Genomic DNA, 16,460 nt, shown 5'->3' with positions numbered 1-16,460 from the left:
GGGTCTCCAGCTGTTGTTGGACTACAACTCCCTGTTGGAAAACAAGCCTTCTCGGGAGAGACTGGCAGCTCTCCCAGACTCCTGGCTTGTTTACCGGTGACCTCCCTGGCTGCAATCCCTGCAATTCCAGGATAGGTCTCGATAGGCGACATTTCCCGGCGTGGGAAATGCACACCTCCTCCCTCCTTGCTTCCCTAGCAGGGAAAGGAGATAGCCAGAAATCTATTTACATCTCTTTATTTCTGACTTTGCAGCACTACAGAAAACATGTCCGATCACTTCAGACTTCAGCAAGCAAGTGACAAAGACTTCCTTTACAAACACAACAGGAAGGTCTCATATTACACTCTGAGCAAATTCCGGTGAATCGCTCTGTGAACTGACTGTAACATTCTTTCCCACAGTCAGCCCCATCATGTGATGTTTTCAAGCTACCAGTTTGCAGCTGCGTTGCTTTCATATCGTAACACTCCCATCATCCCTAGCTAGCGGGACCAGTGGTCAGGGACGATGGAAACTGTAGTCTCAAAACATCTGGAGACCCAAGTTTGGGAAACTGCTCCATGTCATCTGCTATGTAGCTGTGCTCTACATGACAAGATGAGAAAATTATAGGATATGCTTTGATAACCTACATGTGAAGAGATGTGCATGCTGTAAAAGAGAGTGTGAACGGATATTGCTAGGAGAATGTGCTTATTCATAATGTGTCAGGAATGTCTGCTCAGGAAAAGCTCAGCCTTGAGCTAGTCTCACAGTGGGTCAGCACTCAGTTCTTCTTGCTGAATCAGGCATCCAGCGCTGATAATGCAGGAATGCTTTCCCTGTGCGAACGTGACTTAATTTCTACATGTGTGAAAAGCTAAGGCAAAGGAACACCTCTATATAAGTCTGTGTAATTTATAGGCCTGTGGAACTTTACCTTTGACCAAGTAAAGTCATTTCAAACATCACAAAGGTGGGATCATTGAAGAAATCCACCACAGCTGCCAACGCCTATCAGCTTCATCCATCATGGCCAATGGTCAAGGATGATGAGGCTTATTGTGCAGTGACATCTTGAAGGCTAGAGGTTCCTCATCTTTGCTCTATGCCCAAGTAAGCCTCTACATCTCCGGAGCTTCATTTCAGCTAGGGCCCAGCTGTAGAATCTATTTCATGACGAGGACGCCATTTTGGAATAAAGGTGAGAATGTCTCTGAGCAGGTTTAGATGCCCCATAAGGAACCCCAGCCTGCCCTCACGATTTTGGGGACTAGCAGAAATGTTCCCGAGTGAGCCAGGAGTCCCTCAAGCCCTGAGCATCTCTAGAAGTTAACCTTCCAGTTTTTCTGCTCGCCAAGCCACTTCTTTCATCTAGACCCACAACCACCTGTTCCTTATTTCAAGGAACAGTTCCTTAATGTTAAAATTTAGGGCAACCAAAATGATCAAGAGAGCTGGAGGAAAGGTTAGAACATCTGGGCCTTTTTAGTTTGTGGGGGGAAGGCAAGTAAGGGGGGGGACATGATAGAGGACATGTCTATAAGTATGCATAGTGTTGAGAAAGTAAATAAGGAGAGGTTTTCCTTCTTCTCTCATAATGCTAGGGCCCAGAGTCATTCAGTGAAGCTGAATGGTGGGAAATTCAGGACATAGACAAGCAAGGAAGTATGAATACCAGTTGCTGGAGACCACAAGACAGAGGAGTGTTTTGTCCTCGGGTCCTACTTGTTGGTGTCCCAGAAGTATCTGGGTGACCACTGTGAGAATACTATGAGATGGGCCATTGGCCTGAGGAGGTTTTGAGAACCTACCCTTTCACTTCCCTCCCGGGATCCTTTCCCAGTATTCAGCCTGCCCCACAAAATCACAGTGTTATATTTTAATCCCAGCCATACTTGAAATGTTCTCTTTCCCCAGAGAAGTTGGATTTCACGCACTCTGATTTCAAACTTTGCCTGAGCAGTCAAGAGTGTTTGTGAACCTTCCGTGCCACCTCAGCAGCTCAGCCAATCAGAGGCTTCCCTCTCGCAAGCACAAATAACGATACAGGCCCTTGCCAAGTTGGGTTTCCATTATCCCATCACAGCTGTGCAGAACATGGGCCACCTTCCTATTCCTTCCTCTGTTCTCCAAGCGTCTCATTAAAATCGCTTCCCAGGGATGGCTGGACTTCATCATCCATCCTTTCTTCCCCTTGGCTTTCAAAAGCAACATAACGTCACCTGACACAAAGAAATCTCACGAGGTTTATTAAAATTGGACAGAGCAACAACCATTTAGCAAAGGCTGCATTGACTTCCTGCAGGGAAGCATTATCCTGGGTGTTTGTGATGGGTGACAGGAGCTCTGCATGGGGAAAATGGGGTGGCATGTAAATGTATGTACCAATGTCCATTTTGTCTGCTTGGACGAGTCCCTATGTAGTCCAAACCGAGTCCCTGTGTAGGCTGTGACTGTCCAGCCCCTTGTATCTGGAAGTGTCCTTAACCACAGCATCCTAATAGCTTGTTTCCTTCAACCCAAATAAAAACTCAGCCCTTGGACTGATTTTCTGCTCCACGATCTAGAGTTCTATTGCACATTTTAATTTTGTGTGTGTGCTAATGCTAACATTCTGAAGGAAATGTTTTATTGTGTATTTTAATTGTGCGGGTTAATTGCACTTCATCAATTATATATATGAATTCTGTGTTTTCCAAGTTGTTGCTTAATTGCTTAATTGCAATAAGAGGCTCCATTCTACTCCCAAACCATTTCTGCTGCTTTTACCAAGCAACTCAGGGCAACAGCAGTAAACCAAAATGTTGTGGCCAGACTGCTGACCGAGTCTGGCTACTGGGAGCATGTTAGTCCCCTCTTGAAACAGCTTCACTAGCTACCAGCCCATTTCCAGGTACAGTTCAAAGTGCTGGTCTTGACCTATGAAGCCCAATATGGTTTGGGCCCAAGCTACCAACAGTGAAACAGACACCATTTTGGGCCAGCTGAGCTCGATTAAGGGGGGGGGGGAATCATCTCGTTTGAAGTGCAAATGGGACAGGGGACACTTCCCCCCCCAAATGGGCTGACCCCGTTTTCCTAGGGATGGGGAGCAAAGCTATTCTGTACAAGGCGGCTTCCTCTGTTCCTGTATTTTATGATGGTTTAAAAAATAAAATAAAATAAATTGTAAGCTGCCTAGAATCCCAATTTCGGAGGTAGGCAGGCTATAAATACATCAAATCAACGAACAATTCAACAATGAACTCTTGGCAACATGTCTTCTTCTTCTTCGGCGACCACTTGTGGCCAAGTAAGATTGTCTTCCATAAACATGGTTTTAACAGTGAGTCCGTAAGTGACTGTAGAGGCCAATTCTGGATCCACATGTCCTTCCACAGTGGGGACATAGGCTTCCAGGCAGGAGTTGATCACGGTGAGGGTTTGCCAAGCGCGCCTTCCTCTTAGCATGCTTCTTCCTTTTGTCCTGAGCTCAATCGTCTTCAGAACCCATGACACCTTTGGTAAAGGCTGTTCTCCAATTGGAGTGCTCGCAGGCCAGTGTTTCCCAGTTGTCGGTGTTTATACTACATTTTTTAAGATTTGCCTTGAGAGAGTCTTTGAACCTCTTTTGTTGACCACCAGCATTACGCTTTCCACTTTTAAGTTCGGAATACAATAGTTGCTTTGGAAGACAATAACCAGGCATCCGCACAACATGACCAATCCAACAATGTTGGTGTTGAAGAGTCATCGCTTCGACACTGGTGATCTTTGCTTCTTCCAGTACACTGGCATTAGTTCGCCTGTCTTCCCAAGTGATGTGTAAAAATTTTCAGAGGCACTGCTGAGTCAGGCCAGTGGCCTACCTAGTCCAGCATCCTGATCTCACAGTGGCCTGGGGGAAACCACTGAGCAGGTCATGAGGACGAGAGCCCTCTCCCCTCCTGTGGTTCCCAGCAGCTGGTATTTGCAAGCACTGAAAGACCTACACTGGCTCCCAGTACGTTTCCAAGCACAATTCAAAGTGTTGGTGCTGACCTTTAAAGTCCTAAATGGCCTTGGTCCAGTATATCTGAAGGAGCATCTCCACCCTCATCCTTCTACCCGGATGCTGAGGTCCAGCGCCAAGGGCCTTCTGGCGGTTCCCTCACTGCGAGAAGCCAAGTTACAGGGAACCAGGCCGAGGGCCTTCTCGGTAGTGGCACCTGCCCTGTGGAACGCCCTCCCACCAGATGTCAAAATGAAAAACAACTACCAGACTTTTAGCAGACATCTGAAGGCAGCCCTGTTTAGGGAAGATTTTAATGTTTAATAGACTATTGTATTTTAATATTGTGTTGGAAGCCGCCCAGAGTGGGTTGGGGAAACCCAGCCAGATGGGCAGGGTATAAATAATAAATTATTATAATACTATTATTATTATTGCTGCCTCCAGCTGTGGAGGTAAGGGCATGGCTGTCATGGCTAGTACTGTAGCTGTTGGTAGCCCTCTCCGCCATGAATTTGTCCAATCCCCTTTTGTTGTTGTTGTTTAGTCGTTTAGTCATGTCCGACTCTTCGTGACCCCATGGACCAGAGCACGCCAGGCCCTCCTGTCTTCCAATGCCTCCCACAGTTTGGTCAAACTCATGCTGGTAGCTTCGAGAACACTGTCCAAACATCTCATCCTCTGTCGTCCCCTTCTCCTTGTGCCTCCATCTTTCCCAACATCAGGGTCTTCCAAATTCCTGGCCATCACTGCCTCCTGGCTGGGAGCAGGGAGGAGAGCATTCAGCAGTGGTCCCACCAGGAACGCCACTGTAAACACACCCATGCTTAATGGTGAGTCGACCCACCACCATGGCCAACGTCTTTGCTGAAAATAGCCGAGATAAAATAGAAACGAAGCTATCTCTGAGAAGCAAAATGTGTAGGGGATGCAAGCAGCCAGCCAAGCCTGCCTTGAAAGCCATAAATTAACCTCTTGAGCTTCTCTAATGGGACCGTGATTTATTTCCAGCCTCCTGTCTGAACTAATTGAGTTCATACTATCCGGTGATTCATGCCACAGAAAAAGGGTTCCAGAGAAAATGGGTCCTCCAACAGCAGCTCTCCCCCCCCCCGCACTACCACCCCCCTTTTCATGAATGGCCCCAATTTTTATTCCCCCCGCCGTCTTCCCTTTATTAGCCGGGGAGCCCTAATGCTTTTAAAGCCAAGAAGTCTTTGAAAAAGAACATTTAACCCGGAATCAAATCAATCACTGACAGGAGTCGAATTTCAACCCTCATCAGAGGAGGACAGCCCAGGTTCTGCTGAGGGAAATGGCTTCCCTTTTCCCAGACATTTCTCCCTCCTGGCACCTGGTGTGGTCATGATGGCGGTCATCACATTATCAACAGTCCCAGATTTGTGTTAATTTTATAAGCTTGTGTACATGTACACTATTCTAAGCCAGCCCAGCCAAATATATTGTTTAACCTCCTTTTTTTCTTTGAAAAATGATCTTCAAACATTCCTCTTCAACCAGGCCTTTGGCTGATTACAGTGGTACCTCAGGTTACAGACGCTTCAGGTTACAGACTCTGCTAACCCAGAAATAGTACCTCGGGTTAAGAACATTGCTTCAGGATGAGAACAGAAATCGTGCGGCGGCAGCAGCGGGAGGCCCCATTAGCTAAAGTGGTACCTCAGGTTAAGAACAGTTTCAGGTTAAGAACAGACCTCCAGAACGGATTAAGTTCTTAACTGGAGGTACCACTGTATTATCCTACAGGCTTTTAAATGTATCTGTGGGGAGGGAGGATTATAAGAATTCTAAGGTCCCAAATATAAAAGAAACGTTCATAAATGTACAAGGCAAGCACTCACAATATAGTCTTTATATTGGACCTGGAGACTGCAATAGAGAGCATTCCATGTCAAGAAGGAGGGCAAGTGGGCACCCTATCAAATGACAGGGCAGGAGCTACATGGAGCAGGGCCTTTTCACTGGTGGTGCCCATAGTATGGCTCACTCTTTCCAGATCTGCTCTCTTTTGGACTGTATTTTGGAGCTTTATCATTTAGGAAGACTTTGGAAGAACTGGTTGACAAGTCTTATCAGTTGCTGATGTATGAACGGATTTTATTTGCTGCTATTCTGGGCTCCCGGTGCACCAGGGTTTACACCAGTGTAACAGAGTTGGCCAGGATGCCAGAAGGTATACAATTTATGAGCTTTCTCCATTATCTGCACAGCAGGGGGTGTTCAGCCAACAGTGCAAAGGCTGAGCTGAAGCGTTTCCTGCTGGTTACCTGCTTTCAGCAATAGGGGTCGCTGTTTGGTAGTACCCAGTTGGTTAGCTGTCAGATTCCAGAGCTCCCTATTGGTGGCTCTTAGGTAATTCCAAAAATAGAGAGTCCATTAATAAAACACAGTGTTCATTCATAAAGCAGTAACATAAATCTCCACTGCTACATATTGGGTGTGTATTTCAGCAGTTGAACGTACAGGTTTATGGCCATGCTGTAGTGTAGTGCTTATGCAACTGTGAATAAACGGTGACTGGGCTCATCATCCCGGGGTTTGGGGGGGAGGAGGTGACAAAACTGATTTCCAATATGTGCCCCCCTTTATTTCCATAAAAAGTTCTGGAGTCTGTACTCTGAATAGTGACACCAGGGACCTAGAAGTTGCAGGGCTTGTCAGTCCAACCCCTACACAGTCTTATCAGGGCTGACCTTAAGGCAATTGGAGCAATTTGGCCAAATTGGGCCCTGCGGGCCACTCCTAAGAGGAGCCCTGCACCAGGGCAATCTAGATGGATTTTATTTATATCTCTAAGATTTTGCAGACTTTGGCTGTGAACTGGGGCCCTACAAAAAAACAACCTAAAGTTGGGCCCCACTTCTTCAAATTGGGCTCCACTGGCTAGCCCTGAGTCTCATAGTTGCTGGGCCTGAGTTGCCCTGCCCTTGCATGAAGTCTTGGGTTTGCAATTTGGGAGAGAGGAGGTTGCCTGCTGGCGAGCGGCGAGGCCCCCTAGATTTAGAGGCCCTAGGCTTTAGCCCAGTGTTCCCCAACCTTGGGCCTCCAGCTGTTTTTGGACTACAACTCCCATCATCCCTCGCTAGCAAGACCAGTGGTCAAGGATGATGGGAATTGTAGTCCAAAAACAGCTGGAGGCCCAAGGTCGGGGAACACTGCTTTAGCCTACTTAGCCTATACATAAATCCGGCACTGCAGATGCCTCATCTTGTCTTCTGGCACAGAGAGCCATCTTCTGTGGCTTTGTAGCCAAGGTCTTGGGAAGGGAGAGAGGAAGGGGGAGATGCGTGCTGAATTTCCAAAGGACCAATTGTTACTGCAAAATCCACACTTCATAAAGGCCTCTCTCAAGCCTTCAGCACCTGCTCAAAGGGAGGAGGGAGCCCTTCATAAAATCATCTCCCCGTCGTCTTCTGAGGGACTGCAAGTGGTTCCCTGAGGTAAGCACACGGCTAATGAAGAATTTTTATTAGGATCTCCAGCTCTCCAAGCACACTCCTCAATTGCTAAAGCAAATAAACCGAGTCTCTGGTTCTGATCTGGCCACGACAGGTTATTGTTTGGGTAGTGGAGGAGGAGGAGGAGAGGAAGAATCCCTCTTGCTACTTTCACTGCCTTTAAAAAGTTGCTTTAGGTTGTTGGCAGCCAGTTTAAAAATGACAATATTTATGGAGAGGGAGAAGAATGGAAAGGCATATTTCTAAAAAGGGGAACACATGATTCATGATTCATGATACATGTGGGTGCCCTTTGATGAGAAGAGTATTGGACTTTCTCCTGGAGGAATAAAGGACTCGCCAGAACCCCTTGGTTTGAATGACAGAAAGTTTGTAGATTCTAAAGGTTTGTTGAGCCTGAACAAAACCCTTATAATCACAACCCATTTTATGGACTTCCCTCCTCATGAATATTAAGCAAGCTCCCTCCATGTTATCCCAGTATGTTTCTGGGAACAATTCAAAGTGTTGGTGCTGACCTTTAAAGCCCTAAATGGCCTTGGCCCAGTATACCTGAAGGAGCGTCTCCACCCCCATCATTCAGCCGGGACACTGAGGTCCAGCACTGAGGGCCTTCTGGTGGTTCCCTCACTGCGAGAAGCAAAGTTACAGGGAACCAAGCAGAGGGCCTTCTTGGTAGTGGTGCCCGCCCTGTGGAATGCCCTCCCATCAGATGTCAAAGAAATAAACAACTATCTGACTTTTAGAAGACATCTGAAGGCAGCCCTGTTTAGGGAAGCTTTTAATATTTGATGAATTATTGTATTTTAATATTTTGCTGGAAGCCACCTACAGTGGGCAGAGTGTAAATAAATTATTATTATTATTATTATTATTTAAAGGCCAGCTAAAAATGTTCTTATTTCACCAAGCTTTCCCCCTGGAACGTGTCCAGCTTCTGCATTATTGCTTTACTTGATTGTTGAATCACTTTTAAATGCTTTTTTTTTATGTTGCCTTCTGTGACTTGACCACTGACTGCTTAGCAAAGAATGTTCTTAGTAAGTGAGCGGTATAAAAATAATAGTAAGTAAAATAAACAAATAAATGTACAGGCAGGGATGGCGAGGCCTCAGCCTGCCATTTCTCTCTCACACGCAGACAGAAGCTGCCAAGCTGTGTTTCGAACTCTTGATAACATATTGTAGGACAATTAGGTTTTTCTAGTATACTTTTTTTAAGTGAAAGAACAATTGCCCTTTTCTGGCTTTTAAACCAGCTGCGGACTATTGCAGACTAAATGAATGCAACATACAGCAGGATATGAAAAGCCTTCCACAAAGTGTCTTGGGCGAGCTTCAGAAACTTGGTCCTCGGTATGCGAATGGGAGTGTTATAAGCATGTCCCCATTTTCATCTGTGAAGCTTTGGAAGGTATACTGTTATGAAAGGGTTTGGCGCCATGCATGCTCCGTTAGGGATGCTGGAGAATTTAAACAGAATTGGAAAACAGGAGCAGAAATGCCATGTGTTCGCTCATTTGAGTCATATCCGGAACAGAAATCAATCCAGGGAATATGATCGGGATTAGGTGTGGTTTCTTTTCAGCCTGCAAACGATGACAGTACCCCCCCACCAACCCGCCTGCATTTCCTTGAAATGAACTGTGTGGAATAACTTAAAGATAAAGGGACCCCTGACCATTAGGTCCAGTCGTGGCCGACTCTGGGGTTGCGGTGCTCATCTCGCTTTATTGGCCGAGGGAGCCGGCGTACAGCTTCCGGGTCATGTGGCCAGCATGACTAAGCCGCTTCTGGAGAACCAGAGCAGCACAAGGAAACACCGTTTACCTTCCCACCAGAGAGGTACCTATTTAACTACTTGCACTTTGATGTGCTTTTGAACTGCTAGGTTGGGAGGAGCAGGGACCGAGCAACAGGAGCTCACCCCCGTGGCGGGGATTTGAACCGCCAACCTTCTGATCAGCAAGTCCTAGACTCTGTGGTTTAACCCACAGCACCACCTGCGTCCCCATGGAATAACTTACTAATAACCTAATTAATTCTGACCATTTCTGCCATAGCAAACTGCCAGGCGAATAACGTCGTTTTTGTTGGAAGCTGAGCTGCAGTGGAATGGAAGTAGCGCTGCGTGGGACAAACACAGGTTGGAATGGATATTGATTTGCCTCCACTTCATATGCCAGGGATGGGAAAATTTGGCCCTCAAGGTGTTGCTAGTCTGCAGCTTCTATCAGTGCAGAGTGCTCCTGTTCAGTATTTCAGCCAGCCAGCCAGGACTTCCCTCCTTTCCAATACTCCATTTCACCCCGTCCCCATTTCCCATCCACCTCCCCCAGCCATTCAGCATCCATTGGCCACCTTGCATGCTCAGTCCCCATTGGGCTGTTTTGGGGACCCTTCCCCTTATTTATTTTTCTATATATTTTTTGTACTTCTGCAAACATTGAGGTCTCCCCATGCTTACTGATATCTTCCTGTTGTGCATGAATGATGCTGCTACATTAACCCTGGCACTCAGAACATCTGAAACATAGGAAATGACTTCCGGGTTGGCGCCATCGCCGAATGGCGGACTCCCTCCGAGCTCCGGAGGGAGCCTGCTCGGCAGGGGTTGGGTCCCGCCGCACCGGCGACGCGGGGACCCTCAAAAACCATGGGCGCTGAAACCCATGGACTTGGTGACTCGGCGGGCACCGTTTGCGCCCCCCCCGACCCGCGAAGGAGCCCGCGAAGGGGGACGGGGGGTGGTGTGGTGCTATGAGTCCACTGCTTCCCCTGCCGAGCGAAGCCGCATGCCATTCGACGGAGAGCGCTGACTTCTTTCATTGAAAATTTGGACTAAAAAGAACAACCCGTGAGTAATTGGGAAATCGGATTTAAAAGAAAAAAAAATTAAATTTGGAACGAGCGGGGGAGGTGCAAAAAGGAAGTCCGTCTCTCCCCTGTTGTAGAGGATTTAAAGCAAGGATTCGACAACTAAGATCGAGAGAAGGGTCTATTTTATATTGATAAAGTTATTAATTTCATGATGGAAAATTACATGACTGTGCTGGAGGAGAAAAGTGGAACGTGTGAGCTAAAACGTAACCCCCCCCCCGGGAACCGGGAGCGATCTGCGAGAGCGCCTGGTGAGGAGATATAGAGGCTTTGACAGCAGTCAAAGTAGCTGTCAAAGTTGAAGAATAAAAAGAGAACTTTGTTACGATGACTTTGCCGGTTATATTTGTTACAATTTGGATATAAATTGTTGAAAACAAGGGATAACAAGTTACTCTGACTTTTGGGTGTGATCTGGAAGGAAACTGAGTTACCATAATCCCTCTAGAGGGGGCTTTGGGACACTACAAGTATTGCTGTAAGTGGAAAAATATGCATGGAATTGAACAGGACTTTTTATCTCCTGGGAAAACTGCAGAAATGGAACTTTATTTTGTCTACAGAGGTCTCTACACTAAAGGAGACAATAGATTTATCTATTGAAGAATGGAAGGGACTTGACGTAAGTTTTGTTCCTGAACAAACAAAGCCTCTGTAGAGGAATTAGAAGCTTTTGGAATTAGAACATTTTTGCAGTGGAGCAGGAAAAGAAACCAGAGGAGAGTGAGGAAAGAGAACAACAAGAATTGGACAAAGCTGGAAGTGGGAACATTTGGGACATCCAGATTTAAAAGGTCTAAAGAAATAAAATTGGAGTTTTACTCTTAAATATAGAGATCTGGATGGAAAGAATGGACCTTCTTGAGATAGAGTCCTTCCAAGATTGGGTGCTCGAAATTAAAGACTACCAAAAAGATGGCAAAGACTATTAAAAGGACGGCAAAGTGGAGTGGAGAGAGATTTGGGCCTAGATGTGGGATCTCCAGGATGACACCAGACATTGATGGACATTGGGGATCATAACCGGGAAAGGGGGAGGGAAATTTGGAATCCAAAGGGTGTAAAATTATACTTTGTTTTTTATTTTTTACTTTATTCTGTTCTGCATATTAAAGAGGGGAACTCGTGGAAGGGAACAGGGGTCGATTTTAGGGGGAAAAATGTTCTTAACATTGGGTCAATGATAATAAGTTTAAAATTTGGGGCAAGAACTTGTTGAGCTAATTTAATGGAATTGGAATGCAAGAGGGGGTGGGGTGGGGAAGCCCTGGAAAGATGTTAATGAAAATAATGCCTAAAAGCAAATGTTCTATTTTTTCTTTTCTTTTTCTGTTATATTTGGAAATTTCAATAAATATTATTAAAAAAAAAATGAAACATAGGAAATGATTTCTTAGAGGTCTTGGAAAAACCAGTACAGTAGTACCTTGGAAGCCGAACATCTTGGCGCTTGGACGTTTTGGCTCCTGAATGCCACAAACCCAGAAGTGAGTGTTCTGGTTTGCGACCGTTCTTTGGAAGCTGAATGTTTGATGGGCTTCCACGGCTTCCGATTGGCTGCAGGAGCTTCCTTGGTTTCCGAATGTTTTGGAAGTCGAATGCACTTCAGGAACGGATTCCATTTGGCTTCCAAGGTACAACTGTATCTCCAGGCTTTATAGATGCCTTTTTGGCTTCAGTGGAACATTTGACTGATTTACATCCAGTGCCCTTTTAAAATGTGTTGTGGAAGGGGAGAGATTATTGGGTATTTCTTGTTTTTATTTTTATTATGTATTTAGTGTTTTTCTATTGTGATGTTAAGTTGTGAACTACCCTTAGACCTGCGGGTATAGGGTGATATACACATTTAATACATAACAACAACAGCAACAACAACCACCTGCTTCATATGGCAAACTCCTTTTTCTTCACCACCATCACCTGCTTGACAGAAACTATACACTGTTAATAGTAATGATAAACCTTTAGGCCAACGGAGGAAGCAGAAACCCAGATTGTACATTTGCTTTTAAACGCTTTACTCTGCAACGCCAGATTCCTTGTTTTATTTCACCAAACTTTATACGCCGCTTGGCGTAAGCGGTTTACAAGAAAGATTGATTGGTGTTGAAATGCAGAGCGACGGGCAAAAATCGACAGACCCCAGGAGCTTCCAAGGAGATCTGCAAAGCTTTTGCTGTTTTCAGCACCTTTCCCTAGAAAAGAGCTGATGCGCTCTGAAAATTTATGCCCTTGTCCGGGAACCTTAATGAACACACGCACGACAGCCGAAAGAGGCCCCCCTCCCTCCCTCCCTCCCTCCCTCTGATCGCATTCATTCTTTTGACCTTGAAGCACACTTCACTTTTGAGCGTTAATCAGAGTGTCTTCTCAACTGCGAGGAGATGGATTGAAAATGCATTTACCAGAACCACATCGCTCCATGATAATGCATCCAACTCTACTCAGGCTGGTCTTGCCATTTCTCTGAGGCTCTGACCACCATCTGGGTGAAAGGATAGGTGGAGGATCTTGTGGGTTTTCTGGAAATCCAGCATGATGAAAGAGGGGGTGGGGTGGGGGAAGAAAGCAATGCAGAGCTGGGGGAAAAAAGGCTGCAATCTTATGCACACTTACCTGGGAATAAGACTCTCAAGACACACAAGACATCTCCAAGTCATCGTGCTCAGTCATGTACTGTGCTGGTTTATTTGTAGTCTTGCAGAACACCCTGAGTAATTCCTAGGTGTTTCAAATGTCAAATATTACGATTCAGAGCACCTAACTTGAGGACATGGGTGTGGTGGGACTCTGACTCCTATCAGCCCCAGTCAGCATGACCAATCATCAGGGATGATGGGAGTTGTAGTCTAGAAACATCTGGAGGGCCACAGATTCTCCATCCCTGCTCTAGAGACAGATGAATGAGTCTATTTCTGATCTGTGTCGCCTTCGCTCTTGAATCTGTTCTGTCCCATTTTCACACCGATTTGCAGTATTTCAAATCTGCACCAAAATGTGCATCTAAATATTATTTGAATTTAATGCATTTTCTCTCAAGAATACATATTTACTGTATTTCTTCACAAAATGCACACACTGTCTTTTCAAAATATGCATTTCTAAATGCCCTTCTCCTCCTCCATGTTCAATGGCCATGTACCTCTATCCCTTATTGAGAGGCCCTGATTGTGGCATTTCAAATTGCATCTGATTGGTCCCATGGTTTGATCCAGAAGACCTCTCTTTGCTTTCATTCTTTCCAACATCTCTTGCTAAAATCTCCACACAAACACTCGTCTTGATCCCGGGCTGAGGCTGTGAACTTGTACGAAGGGTGGGAGAGGTCAGTGCCCCAAGTGCTGACCCTGTCTCACCATTCCCTTCCTGACTTGAGGAGGTCACGCCGCTGTCCTTTAAGTCAGAGGTCTGAAGCCCAGAGGGAACGATGGTCTCTCTCATGCTGTCAGAGCCAATGGTTGCTGAAGCAGGCAAGGCCCCCTTAACTGGAAGAGTCCACTCCAACAGAGACAGAGCGACCTATCCTGGCTATGTCCCCTTTGGCCTTAGCTGGGATTTAAAAAATGCTTTTATTAAAGATTTTCTTGGGTTACACACACCATATAGACTTCTACAAAAAATAACAAACCTATAGCAACGCAAGAAATACATGACAAATCAGGGGACACCCAAATACCCTGGCTAACATGCAATCAACTGCACGCCTTCTTAAACAACCCAGTAGTACAGTGGTACCTCGGGTTACATGCACTTCAGGTTACATACACTTCAGGTTACATTCGCTTCAGGTTACAGACTCCGCTAACCCAGAAAAGTGCTTCAGGTTAAGAACTTTGCTTCAGGATGAGAACAGAAATCAGTCAGTCTGACATCAATACCAGGGAAGATTCTGGAGCAGATCATTAAGCAAACAGTCTGTGAGCACCTAGAAAGGAATGCTGTGATCACCAATAGTCAGCATGGATTTCTGAAAAATAAGTCATGTCAGACTAACCTGATCTCGTTTTTTGACAGAATTACAAGCCTGGTAGATGAAGGGAACGCAGTGGATGTAGCCTACCTTGATTTCAGCAAGGCATTTGACAAGGTGCCCCGTGATATTCTTGTAAAGAAGCTGGTAAAATGCGGTCTTGACTATGCTACCACTCAGTGGATTTGTAACTGGCTGACTGACCGAACCCAAAGGGTGCTCATCAATGGTTCCTCTTCATCCTGGAGAAGAGTGACTAGTGGGGTGCCACAGGGTTCTGTCTTGGGCCCGGTCTTATTCAACATCTTTATCAACGACTTGGATGATGGACTCAAGGGCATCCTGATCAAATTTGCAGATGACACCAAACTGGGAGGGGTGGCTAACACCCCAGAGGACAGGATCACACTTCAAAACGACCTTGACAGAGAACTGGGCCAAAACAAACAAGATGAATTTTAACAGGGAGAATTGTAAAGTATTGCACTTGGGCAAAAAAAAATGAGAGGCACAAATAAAAGATGGGTGACACCTGGCTTGAGAGCAGTACATGTGAAAAGGATCTAGGAGTCTTGGTTGACCACAAACATGACATGAGCCAACAGTGTGACGCGGCAGCTAAAAAAGCCAATGCAATTCTGGGCTGCATCAATAGGAGTATAGCATCTAGATAAAGGGAAGTAATAGTGCCACTGTATTCTGCTCTGGTCAGACCTCACCTGGAATACTGTGTCCAGTTCTGGACACCACAGTTCAAGAAGGACACTGACAAACTGGAACGTTTGCCCAGAGGAGGGCAGCCAAAATGGTCAAAGGCCTGGAAACGATGCCTTATGAGGAATGGCTAAGGGAGCTGGGCATGTTTAGCCTGGAGAAGAGGAGGTTAAGGGGTGATATGATAGCCATGTTCAAATATATAAAAGGATGTCACATAGAGGAGGGAGAAAGGTTGTTTTCTGCTGCTCCAGAGAAGCGGACACGGAGCAATGGTTCCAAACTACAAGAAAGAAGATTCCACCTAAACATTAGGAAGAAATTCCTGACAGTAAGAGCTGTTCGACAGTGGAATTTGCTGCCAAGGAGTTTGCCTCAGTCTTCTCCGATAAAGAAAACAATGCCCGACCTGAAGAATTTGGAGCAAATGATTCAGCAGAGGAAACACAGCCCAGAATAACTAAGGAGATAGTACAAGAATACTTGGCTAGTTTAGATGTATTCAAGTCTCCAGGGCCAGATGACCTGCATCCAAGAGTATTAAAGGAACTGGCAGATGTGATCTCAGAACCACTGGCAGTCATCTTTGAGAATTCCTGGAGAACAGGCGAAGTCCTGGCAGACTGGAGGAGGGCAAATGTTGTCCCTATTTTCAAAAAGGGGAAAAGAGAGGACCCAAATAATTCAAAACTTATCTATAGATGGTACCTAACACAATGGCAGCTGGTGCTCATACACCCAGAAACTTCACCTAAGTGCTGGAGAGGTTGCCCCTCTACAGGCACATACCTCCACATGTGGAGGCAGCTTTTGAGCATTCTTGAGTAAACCTCTAGGCTGAGCTTCAAATGGAGCTATCCAGGGTGCTACCTAGAAATTAAACTTCCCTGCAGGAAACTGAAATTTGCCCTGCTTTGCTTTGCCTTGCTGGAAACCAAACTTGCCTTCCTCTGCTTACCTGGCTGGAACCTTGACACTTGCCTAGACTTTCCCCACGTTATTTGGGCTCGAGCCACATCTGACCGAGACCCCCCCACCTGAGACAGAGCAGCTGTGGCTTGGAACTTGCAAGGTAGAACTAGTCCTTTGTCACAATCTGCCTTGCACTTGGCATTCTTTGTGGATACCCATCCCAGGAGAAGCCTACTCCTTCTCCAACTCTTCGAAAGATTCCATCACAGGTATCTCCAAAAAATTTTACACATCACTTGGGAAGGCAGGCGAACTAATGCCAGTGTACTGGAAGAAGCGAAGACTACCAGTGTCAAAGCGATGATTCTTCAACATTAACTTTGTTGGACAGGTCATGTTATGCAGATGCCTGATTACAGTGGTACCTCAGGTTACATACGCTTCAGGTTACAGACTCCCCTAACCCAGGAATAGTGCTTCAGGTTAAGAACTTTGCTTCAGGATAAGAACAGAAATCGTGCTCCGGTGGCACGGCGGCAGCAGCAGGC

General features: G+C 45.8%; 1 long non-coding RNA gene across 1 annotated transcript in view; it reads left to right on the top strand.

Annotated features, from left to right (window-relative positions):
* The first annotated feature begins 3,258 nt into the window (after window positions 1–3,258).
* Window positions 3,259–16,460, top strand: part of LOC307201141 — a 394,453-nt gene continuing 381,251 nt past the window's right edge. The window contains exon 1 of the long non-coding RNA XR_013832580.1: window positions 3,259–3,400. This is a non-coding gene — a long non-coding RNA (uncharacterized lncRNA). The remainder of the gene's footprint in view (window positions 3,401–16,460) is intronic.

Source organism: Podarcis cretensis, assembly GCF_951804945.1.
Source record: "Podarcis cretensis genome assembly, chromosome: 13".
Lineage (NCBI taxonomy): Eukaryota > Metazoa > Chordata > Lepidosauria > Squamata > Lacertidae > Podarcis > Podarcis cretensis.
This window is presented reverse-complemented; position numbering and strand designations above follow the sequence as displayed.